At 38.4% G+C, this 9,329-nt stretch overlaps 2 long non-coding RNA genes across 5 annotated transcripts; one reads left to right on the top strand and one right to left on the bottom strand.

The window, feature by feature from the left end:
• LOC120441876 lies at positions 1–4,320 on the top strand. 4 transcript variants are annotated; one of them, XR_005614341.1, is made up of 8 exons: positions 1–63; positions 1,912–2,094; positions 2,193–2,306; positions 2,461–2,666; positions 2,784–2,908; positions 3,366–3,555; positions 3,660–3,760; positions 3,903–4,320. It is a non-coding gene; the product is annotated as an uncharacterized LOC120441876 (long non-coding RNA). The 4 variants fall into 4 exon arrangements; XR_005614338.1 differs by having other exon boundaries at positions 2,193–2,666; XR_005614339.1 differs by having other exon boundaries at positions 2,172–2,666.
• A 1,999-nt stretch (positions 4,321–6,319) lies between these two features.
• Positions 6,320–9,044, bottom strand: LOC120441880. The gene is made up of 3 exons (XR_005614346.1): positions 8,996–9,044; positions 8,090–8,247; positions 6,320–7,052 (listed from the first exon to the last, which is right to left on the bottom strand). It is a non-coding gene; the product is annotated as an uncharacterized LOC120441880 (long non-coding RNA).
• Between the last annotated feature and the right edge of the window lie 285 nt (positions 9,045–9,329).

Here is a 9,329-nt window from a genome sequence, read left to right as displayed (position 1 = left end):
GGAGCGTGGGAAGACTCCAGAATCCACTCTGGCTGGAATCCGGTGGATACAGCAGTGTTACAGGTAAGACCATTTAACCGGACAGCATTTATAGAATGACTATTAAAAGTCAGCGAGTGTCAATAATGTTAATGTGCTTATGTTAGTAATACAGCGAGTGCTAATATAACAGCTTTAAGATGCATTTGTAGATATTATTACGTGTTTTACCGTCTTTATGGTGCTAGCTTAAAGTTACGGTGTAAACGTTAGCTTATATTGTAGTAAAGCTGTTACTGTTTAAACGATGTTAGCACAGAAATATTAGCTTCTGTCATGACTGATGAAGTTACTAGTTAATAAAGTTTCCAGTAAAGTGATTAATCGCAGCCACAGATTAACAGTAAATATCCCGATTAGCTTCAATGCATCTGTAATAAATATGTGCTTCGTTTAAACTGTATGATACTTATACTGACCCAGGGTCAGTGTAAAATACAATCCTAGCTGTGTGAACAAAGCCTGGCTCCTTTAATCCTGCATGACAAACCTCAGGATGCAGGTTATTATTACTCTTTCCTGCTGGCACACCTGTCACACCTGAGAGTCAGCTAGAAACTTACAGTGACGTGGACATCATGCAAAGACTGCCAGACTCTGTAATACTGTAAATGATCAGTGCCTCAGGTTAACACTAAACTTTAAACAGTCCCTCTGTGTCTCTGTGTGTGCTGAACATCTGGAATCAGATTGAGTCAGGCTGCATCAGCTGAATCTGTTATTTGTAAATATCAATATTTTTTATTCAGGTGTTGGGATAATATGTAAGACTGCAGTGAAGCGATGCGCCAGATTAATCCCTGGCCAAAGGTATCATACTTAAATCAGACTACTGATCCAGCCACATCAGCCTTTTGTGAGGTCTGTTTAAAGTAGACTTAAAATGAACTCCAGGTTCCTGAGAGGTGACTGTGAGCACAGGAACACATGTTCATACATACAGCTGCAGCAAGCTTACATTAATTTTAAATAGATGTGTTACTCTGATGTCTGTCTCTCTGTTAGTCCTCTGACAGACTGGTACCTGTCCAGGTTTGCTCTACCTATGACTACTGGGACAGGCTCTAGCTCCTGTAATAGAAATTTTCTATTATTCTAATTTAAAGTATTTAAGTGCTTATGCATATGCTTAGTTGTGACACTGTTATAGACTGTTCAGTGAAAGTTTCTAAAACTAGATGAACTTACTTCAGCATCAGCAGTTTGAGAAAACAACTCCCTTTACAGGTGCTGATAAGGCCAAGGGCACAAAACAGCTTAACCATTGATCCATTAGGTTTCATAGCGAGGCGCGTGAAGTGTGGTATGATCAGTTTGTAACTTCCTCCCTCTTTCTTGGAATGCAAAGAGGAGTGTGAGCACCACTTCTGTGGCAGAGCTGACATGACTGTGAACTTAGATGTTTGATGTGTGTTGGCTCTCCTGCACGCAGTAATAAATAGCTTGATCACAGCAGATTTTATTTACAAAATTCCACAACGCCCCCCCACCCTCCCACTGTGAACCTGAATTGAATATTCAGAAGAAAATGAATGGATAGACTGACATTTGTTTAAATACTTCTAGAAATCTGAGCTGTTGGTGTGTCCTTGGATTGTGTGGTAATAATATTAGAGCTGGCAATCTTTCTTACTGAATCTCTACTATGAGTCATGCTACCTGAGATTAATTCTATGTTTACCTGACAGCCTGGACAAATGTGCTGTGTGAAGGATGTAAATCAAATCAGATCTTAACTGCTTACATTTAAGGAGCCTGGTCATATTTAATTGTAATATGAACCAATGATTTTCTGATTGCTGATTCTAAGAGAGTCTTTGTGGAAATCCTGTTTGGCTTTTTGTCATTTTACTTCTCTTTTCTGTTTTCCAGAACAGTTCTCCACAGTCACTGTCCACATGGGTCAGTGGGACCAAGCAGCACTCTGCTAATGTGTGGACTCTGACCAGCAACATCCAGCAAGACCCAAGCAGCGTTTTCTATCTCCCAGCTGGAGTTTTTTGTTTGTCTGTGACTGGAGAGTCAGATTTTTGTTGAAGCTGGAGGAACAGAGAGGTAAGTCAGTTTGTAGAGATCCCTCCCACCCTGGCTTTTATGTGGCAGATTTCTTATCTGAAACAGTAATATTTCAGTGACTGCTGCTTATACCACAGGTTAATACATGCTACTGATCCCTGATGGGAGCATCTTCACCTCTGCCAACAAAGAAGCCTGGTGGATATTTGTTTACAGTCTGATGATGGGACATCATGCTCTGCATCTTCAAAGTTTGTCTCTTGATTATTATTCATACACAGTAATGTGAATTATGCTTATATCTAGTATAACTGGACCAACCTGGTGCTCTTCATTTATGGAGGCTGTTGAGTCTGAATGTTGGATGCTGTGTATCTCGTGTTCTCTGGGCTTTGTTGTCCTCAGTCTTTTTGCAGGATCAGAAAACAAAACCAGGATGACCATAAATGTTTCTTCTCCAATTGGATGATGATAAGACTGTGACACGGGATGCCACCTTTAGTCTTGTGATGAAGCAAAGCTCAGGAAGAAGTGTGATTAAATGGTACCCACATGTGTGCTGCTGAGAAGGATGTACAGGGGCACCTGCAGCCAAATCCAAGCCTCCTCAGGTTAGTTGTAGTTGCAGAATGCTATAGGACTGAGACAGCTGAGGCATCAAATGTTTGATTAAACGGATGAAAAAGAGAAGTTTCTTCCCTGTAATTATCATTTTTTAAAATCTGTAGCAACTTCAGGTCTGTCAGCGTGCTGAGGTCACAGAAACAAGAAAAGCAGCTTCAGACTTCAGAGTGTTGTTTACAGTTTTCTGACATCATGATCTCCCCTGAAGTTTATCACTATTATACAAGCAGTAAGTCCACAATACTGTAATGATGATTCTGACTTTGGTCACGGTTGCATAATATTTTAATAATATACAATTATTTTTGTAATTCATATTTTTCTGTTAATCAAAAATTTACTTTGTGAAATTTGTATTTGAGAATGAAGAATGTGACAATATATTTTTGTTCAATATTTAATTTCTTTCAGTTGCAATTGTTAAATCAAAAATAAATAAAAATATATTCTAATTTAGCAAACTAATTTATCAAAAATATATATACATATATCTGTATTAGTTTTTATACATTAATTTGACACCTGTATTGAAAATACCATATTGTATTCATACAGAATCAGTTTGGTGTCATTGTTTGTCTGATTGCTGAAACTAAGAGCTAGTTTTGATCTAAAGTATCCAAAGTTGAGCTCTAATGTTTCTTCACCCTTGTGTGTGTGATATGTGATTTCCTACATGCTGACAGAGCAGAGCGGCAGTTTGTGCTCACAGATGGTGACGGTGTGGAGAGACGGTGGTGTTTCCTCAGAAGAACTAGCAGAGTCACAAAGGGCACGAGTCCATCTCACCACCTTGACTTGTTGATCAGTGGATACAATTGTCTCCCCTTTAAAGGAGATACTCTTAGAGAGAGACGATCCGAGTCATCCTTAAATGTTAGTGCTTTCAAATACACAAACATTTTTAAAGGACAAAAACAAACATCCAACTTTGACTGTAATACAATTAAATCTTTGCATGTGTGTTTTCAAACTCTCAGATGGGCAGGATATCACTATTAGACTGTCTAACCTGCAGGAGCAGCACTGAATGATCACCACACATGATCAGTTCCTGCAACATTCAGCAGCTCTGCTTTTGGTAAGTAGAGTTACCTAACTACAGTAACTTTAAAAACATGATATCCATTTCTAACAGCCTGGTTACTTCCTGTCAGTTATTTTAGAAACCATGTGGTCACCTGACCTAACACTGTTTCTTCTTCTTCCCCTTAATGTTGAAGTGTCAAATGTCTAACAGCTGGAGAGGAAACTACACCAGTGTACTGGGATGTTTCACCAACACGTGCCAGACGCATGGTGACATCACCAGAGACGGCCCCGCCCACCTCAGGACCTCGCCATTGATCATGATGATTTTAATGATGACAGCGAGCGGAACTAAGACTGTAAAAATCAGAATGTTTAGATGCTTTCTAATTATTCATGAATACTGAGAGCCTCTTTCTGTGTTTTGTCTGTTTTGTTTTTTTTTACCTCATTTGTTACTAACAAAGTTCACCAAACTCACACAGTTTACAGTCTGTATGTTTCCATCTTTACCAGCCACACTCTACCCGCAATTAAGCAAATAATCCTTAGAAATTGTCGTTTTTCTCTTTTGTAATTTTGTAATTCAGTGAATATACTGCGCTGCTTCCTTTAATTAAATCTCACATTGCTTTAAGTTTTCCAGTGTCCAGTTATTTTTTACTGCTGTTTGAATTCTGTGTATGTTTGACCCTGTAGACTGTTTGATGGACTGCTTGTCTTCCTGTTTGTAACCGCCGCCTGTTTTTGACTAAAGATTTGGATTTCTGACTGTAACACAGCCTCTGCGTGTCCTCCCTTTGTGTCCTCTTCCTCTGTGAATGTGTTGCATGTGTCACAGATTCATTTTATTAACAGCTTTCCCACAGTGAGTTGCATCAGCATTCATTCACAGCACATTTCAGAAGGATTCAGATTAATACAGTGATTTTACAGTCAGAATTATCCTGACAGACTGTAAATTATCTTATATCAGGTCAATTTTAAAGTTCAGTATTTCAAAGCAGGCGTTATGAAGAATCATATTGGCATTAGGACTGTAACAATATGTACTAACAAAGTCAAAGTTTTTTAATTATGCTAGAATATTGGAAGACAATCAGCTTTTAGTGTTTTCTGCATATTAATTATACTGAAATGGAGACGGTGACCCTAACTGTACAGAAGCACTAAACAACTGACAATCTAACAAACATTACCGGCCTGAGCCGTCATGCACAGTGAGTCTGATCCTGTGCTGTGAGAGTCTGATAAGCATGTTTCTGGTCAATTTGGAAGAAATAATATCACAATGTTGATCTTTTTTTAATATTCCTTCTCTTTTACAACATAAACTGTGATCAAAGCTACTTATGTTCACAGCATGTAATAATACTGACAGTCCAGGGCACTGTGGTCTGTTGAGCTAGGGTTAGGGTTAGGAATTCAGACATATGTAATCTCTTGCTGGATATAACAAACACCTAGGAATTCATATTATAATTTGATTTTCATGAAATATTCATATTCAGTATCAGTCATTTTATATTATAACCACGTATCCACCCAGGCTCATGGTGGGGCAGGGCTCTGTCCTGGGATGCTTGAGTGAAAGGTAATGTACACCCTGACCAGGTATCCAGTCTGTCAGAATTGTTTTCAATTTTTGGTTCAAAAATATGAGTGAAAACAAAAATATAACTAGGATTCTTGCGTATGATGAATGAAGTCTGTCTTTGACTGTATTGTCCAGCTGATCCATCAAACCCCCAGCAGGTGAACCTTATTCATGACATAACACAGTAACAATGTAAAAAATTAAACAGCAACAGTGTAAATTTAAAGTGCATTTTAAACTCCTCTTCAATAAATTATATGGATGTGCAGAGAGTCATTCAGGACTGTAAAACGTGAACTACAGAACCCAGAGTCTTCATCATTAAATCTCTGGTTGCTTCATTTTTCTATCCTATATCAGATACTTTAAAGGTTTTAGTAAAGTTGCATTGTCATAGTGAGGCAAAGTGTTTTATGTGTGTGCGTGTGTGTCATGAACGGCTGTAAAAGCCCTTTAATTACAGAACAAAGCGGGGTTTGAGTTCGACTGCAGACTGTCGCTACTTCTAAACGGAACGCAGCCTTCCTACGGCGGACAGCTAATAACAGGAATCGGACGCGCGGTCCACCCTAGTCCACAGCAACCACCATAGCAACAGCCTAGCATGACTTTAAAAACATATTCTGTCTTCATAACTATCAAAAACGTGAAATGATTTGTAAAGCATGAAAGTGTTACAGCTGCAGAGAGCTATGGCGGCATCTTTGGAAGCTGTTTACATAGCTAACAATATACGATGTAACCATGGAGACAGTCAGTCACGTGAGCTAGCGGTGCATGTTTACTACAGTGATTAAGGTGATTGTGTGCACAGCGTCCACACGCTGCAGAGGGTAAAGACATTACTTCAGTATTGTTTTCTATTTATATATGTTTGCCTTCTGTTGACCATCACCTCAGGTTCACCATTACAGTTTCAGCATACAGATGCACACTGTCTAAATGTGAACACATTCAAAAAAAATCATGTCTCAGAAATAACCACAGCTGTTCATGTTTGTCATTAAAGTTTTATTTGTAAGAAAATTGTGAACTTCAAATTGTTTATCAAGTCAAAGAACATTTGACACGTCTGAGTCATTCCTTTGCCCTATGAGAGCTGGAATAAATATATATCCTGACAGTTACAGTTGAAACAGTAGAGACAGGTAGAAATGGGATCAGATTAATCTTTGCTTAGTCAGACACGTCCAGTGTTGGCCTTAACCCAAATTTCCCTCGGGGTCAACCTTCAGGATCAATAAAGTTTTATTGAATTGAATTGAATCATATTAAAAAACAAACAATAGCACGATCTGTGTGATTTTGCATCCATTTCCAAATTGTAGTAAAGCAGCCCAGTCTCATAAATAGGTAACAGAAATGTCTCTAATGTAGACGTGTACAGTCTAGTGTAAGCATTAAAAGACCATAAAGGAAATACTAACATTTATGTGAAACTAATTGTAATAAAAAATGAACAGGTGATTTACAGATTTAAAAGAAAGAATCTGAAAACAACACTTTTTTGGTCTAAGTGGTGAAAGTAGAAAACAGAACTGATGTTCAAGAACAAACCGTAGCTGCACTGATATTACACATCTCCATTGTTGTGGTGAACAGACATGTTGCTTTTAAAACCACATGCAGTGTGTGACCATGACTGTCCACTGAGACCATGAACGCCACTTCGCTGAAGCATTCTTCTCCTTCTTCTTCTTCTTGCCATCAGAATGGAAGCAGACAGAGCACGAGCTGCTTTGATCTACTGAAAGGAAAAAGCAGAACATCTGAGCTGAAACCATTAAGATAGAAACAATCGTTCAATGCAGTGTCTCACATAGCTTAGCCTGTTACAACTGTTGATACAAGCTCAGTACAGTTAACACAGGGAACTCCAGTGTGGGAACTAGTGGCTTTAGGTTGATAGTCATTTAACTTTCATGCATTCATTCATTTAATTCAGGAGGAAGAAATGTCAGGTTGGTGCAGGCTGGTTACATGCATTTGGTCCCATGCTGTCTTTAACCAAATGACTTGGTTCACTTTATGGCTGGGCTGTATGTGGGGTTATATCATGTTAATTGGGCAGGAGTACCTGTCCTCTGTTAGGCTTAGAAGGTTTCTCCATAAACAGAGCTTCTAACTCTTATAGCTTTTAGCACATCTGTAGCTGTGCAGGCTGACAGGTTTTTGGTGGCTCTTTCTACCCCACACTGGTTGTGAGTGTGTAAATACCCCCACTAGTTCTTTTGGGTTGCAGTTAACTTGGGAGGAAGGGGTGGGTCTGCCATGACTAGATGAATAAAAATGATCTGGGATACATAAATTTCATAATGCATGCATATATCTCTATCAATTAAACCTGGCCTGAGGGCTGCCATTTTTTACATTCAGTTATTTCTCTTAGAAACGTTGGATCTAAATAATGAATGTGTTACAGTTAAAGTGACACTGGTCAGTGTAAATGGCTCATTGGGACATACAAACCTTTATATTAGATACCATCACCTGATATCGAGTGTCAAACAATATCAAAGCTGTAAAAGCTGTTTACAGTCAGAATTTATAAAAACTATGATTGTAAATAAATTCAAACAAGTGAGCTTTTCTCTTCGTGCTGAATATCAACACTGTCATTTCTCAGACTGATAGAATTTACTAAATGGTTGAAAACATGAAAAATATGTCCATAATCACAAATGACCATGAGAGCCAGTAGAATTAATTCAACTAAACACTCAAAAGACGTCCTTAAATGCTCTTTAAGTGGCAGAACAAATGAACAAACAGTTAATCGCTTACTTGAGATGAAATCTGCTCAGCTACTTTGAAAACAGCTTCTAACTGGTTCCTCCTTTAACAGGATGACTGCTCAGGGGTAAGGCCATCATGCAGTCCAGCAACCTTTATGGTCCTGCTTTGATTCACCAGGAACTATTAGGGAAACCTTTCAGTGCCTCCTGTGAAAGACACAGGCATAAACACAAACATTTATTAACATGTTCCACAGTCTTCCAGTTTGATTTTCTCATCCTGTGGACAACAATGTACAGAGATGCAGGTTTATGTTAACTTTTGTAAGGTTTCTTTACTGAACACATCCAGCTGCAGCTCCACTGTGATCCTGAACTGGATAAGCGCTTAAGAAAATATGTCAATAAATGGACAAACATCAGCTTACTATATTTATCCAAACAGACTGGACCAATAATGCTTCACTGAGTTAGAGACTTTAACAGTCTCTTCTATGTAAGAATGTCTCGTGATAGACCTGCAAACTTGACAACAAAGGTTTTTCAGACTACATGTAGCTGTCCTCTATGTCAGCTCACACATTTACATTCATGTCACACTTATTTCTGCTTTCTCATTTTTATCATTATTACTTACATTTTGATTGGATACCTTGAGTTTGTAAAAGATCAGATTACATAATTGGGATACAATTCAATACAATTCATGTATCCAATTCAGGGTTGCGGGAGGATGAAGCCTATCCCAGCTGATACAGGACAAAGACAGGCTGCTAGTTATCGCAGGGGCTAAGACAATACGTGTAACAGAAAATCCACTTAGATGTTTGATATTTCTAATAATAATCATAATTATGACTATTATTTGAAATATTATTTAAAGGTTTCTCTATAAATACTTTTGAATTTTTTTATAACCCCTAGAATATAAACCTGAGCTGTTTCAGATTCTGACCTCTGACCTCAGTGACCAGGCTGTGTCCTCACTGCAGCTCCCTCTTGGAAATACGTCTGCTTCTTGTCTTCCCCAGTGATGACCGCCTGCCCTTAATATCACGTACTGTACCTGAGGAACAAAACAGGACAAACACTTGCCTTCATTTAAGAAGTACATTCATACAGAGATAATCTATGGAAACACACTAGTTCACCCTTTGGGAGGAATCAGTTCCTGTGAAACATTTCTGTAAATCAACATCATGGAGAATGAAATGAGTTCTTCAGGTGACTCAGCAGATCCACACTGACAAATGAAACTTCTGTGGAAGAAGAATCAGGATTTTTGATTT

The sequence above is a fragment of the Oreochromis aureus genome, linkage group 9 (genome assembly GCF_013358895.1).
Source record: "Oreochromis aureus strain Israel breed Guangdong linkage group 9, ZZ_aureus, whole genome shotgun sequence".
In the NCBI taxonomy this organism is placed as follows: Eukaryota; Metazoa; Chordata; class Actinopteri; order Cichliformes; family Cichlidae; genus Oreochromis; species Oreochromis aureus.
The sequence above is the reverse complement of the archived record's forward strand: the minus strand, read 5'-3'. Positions and strand labels throughout refer to the sequence as shown.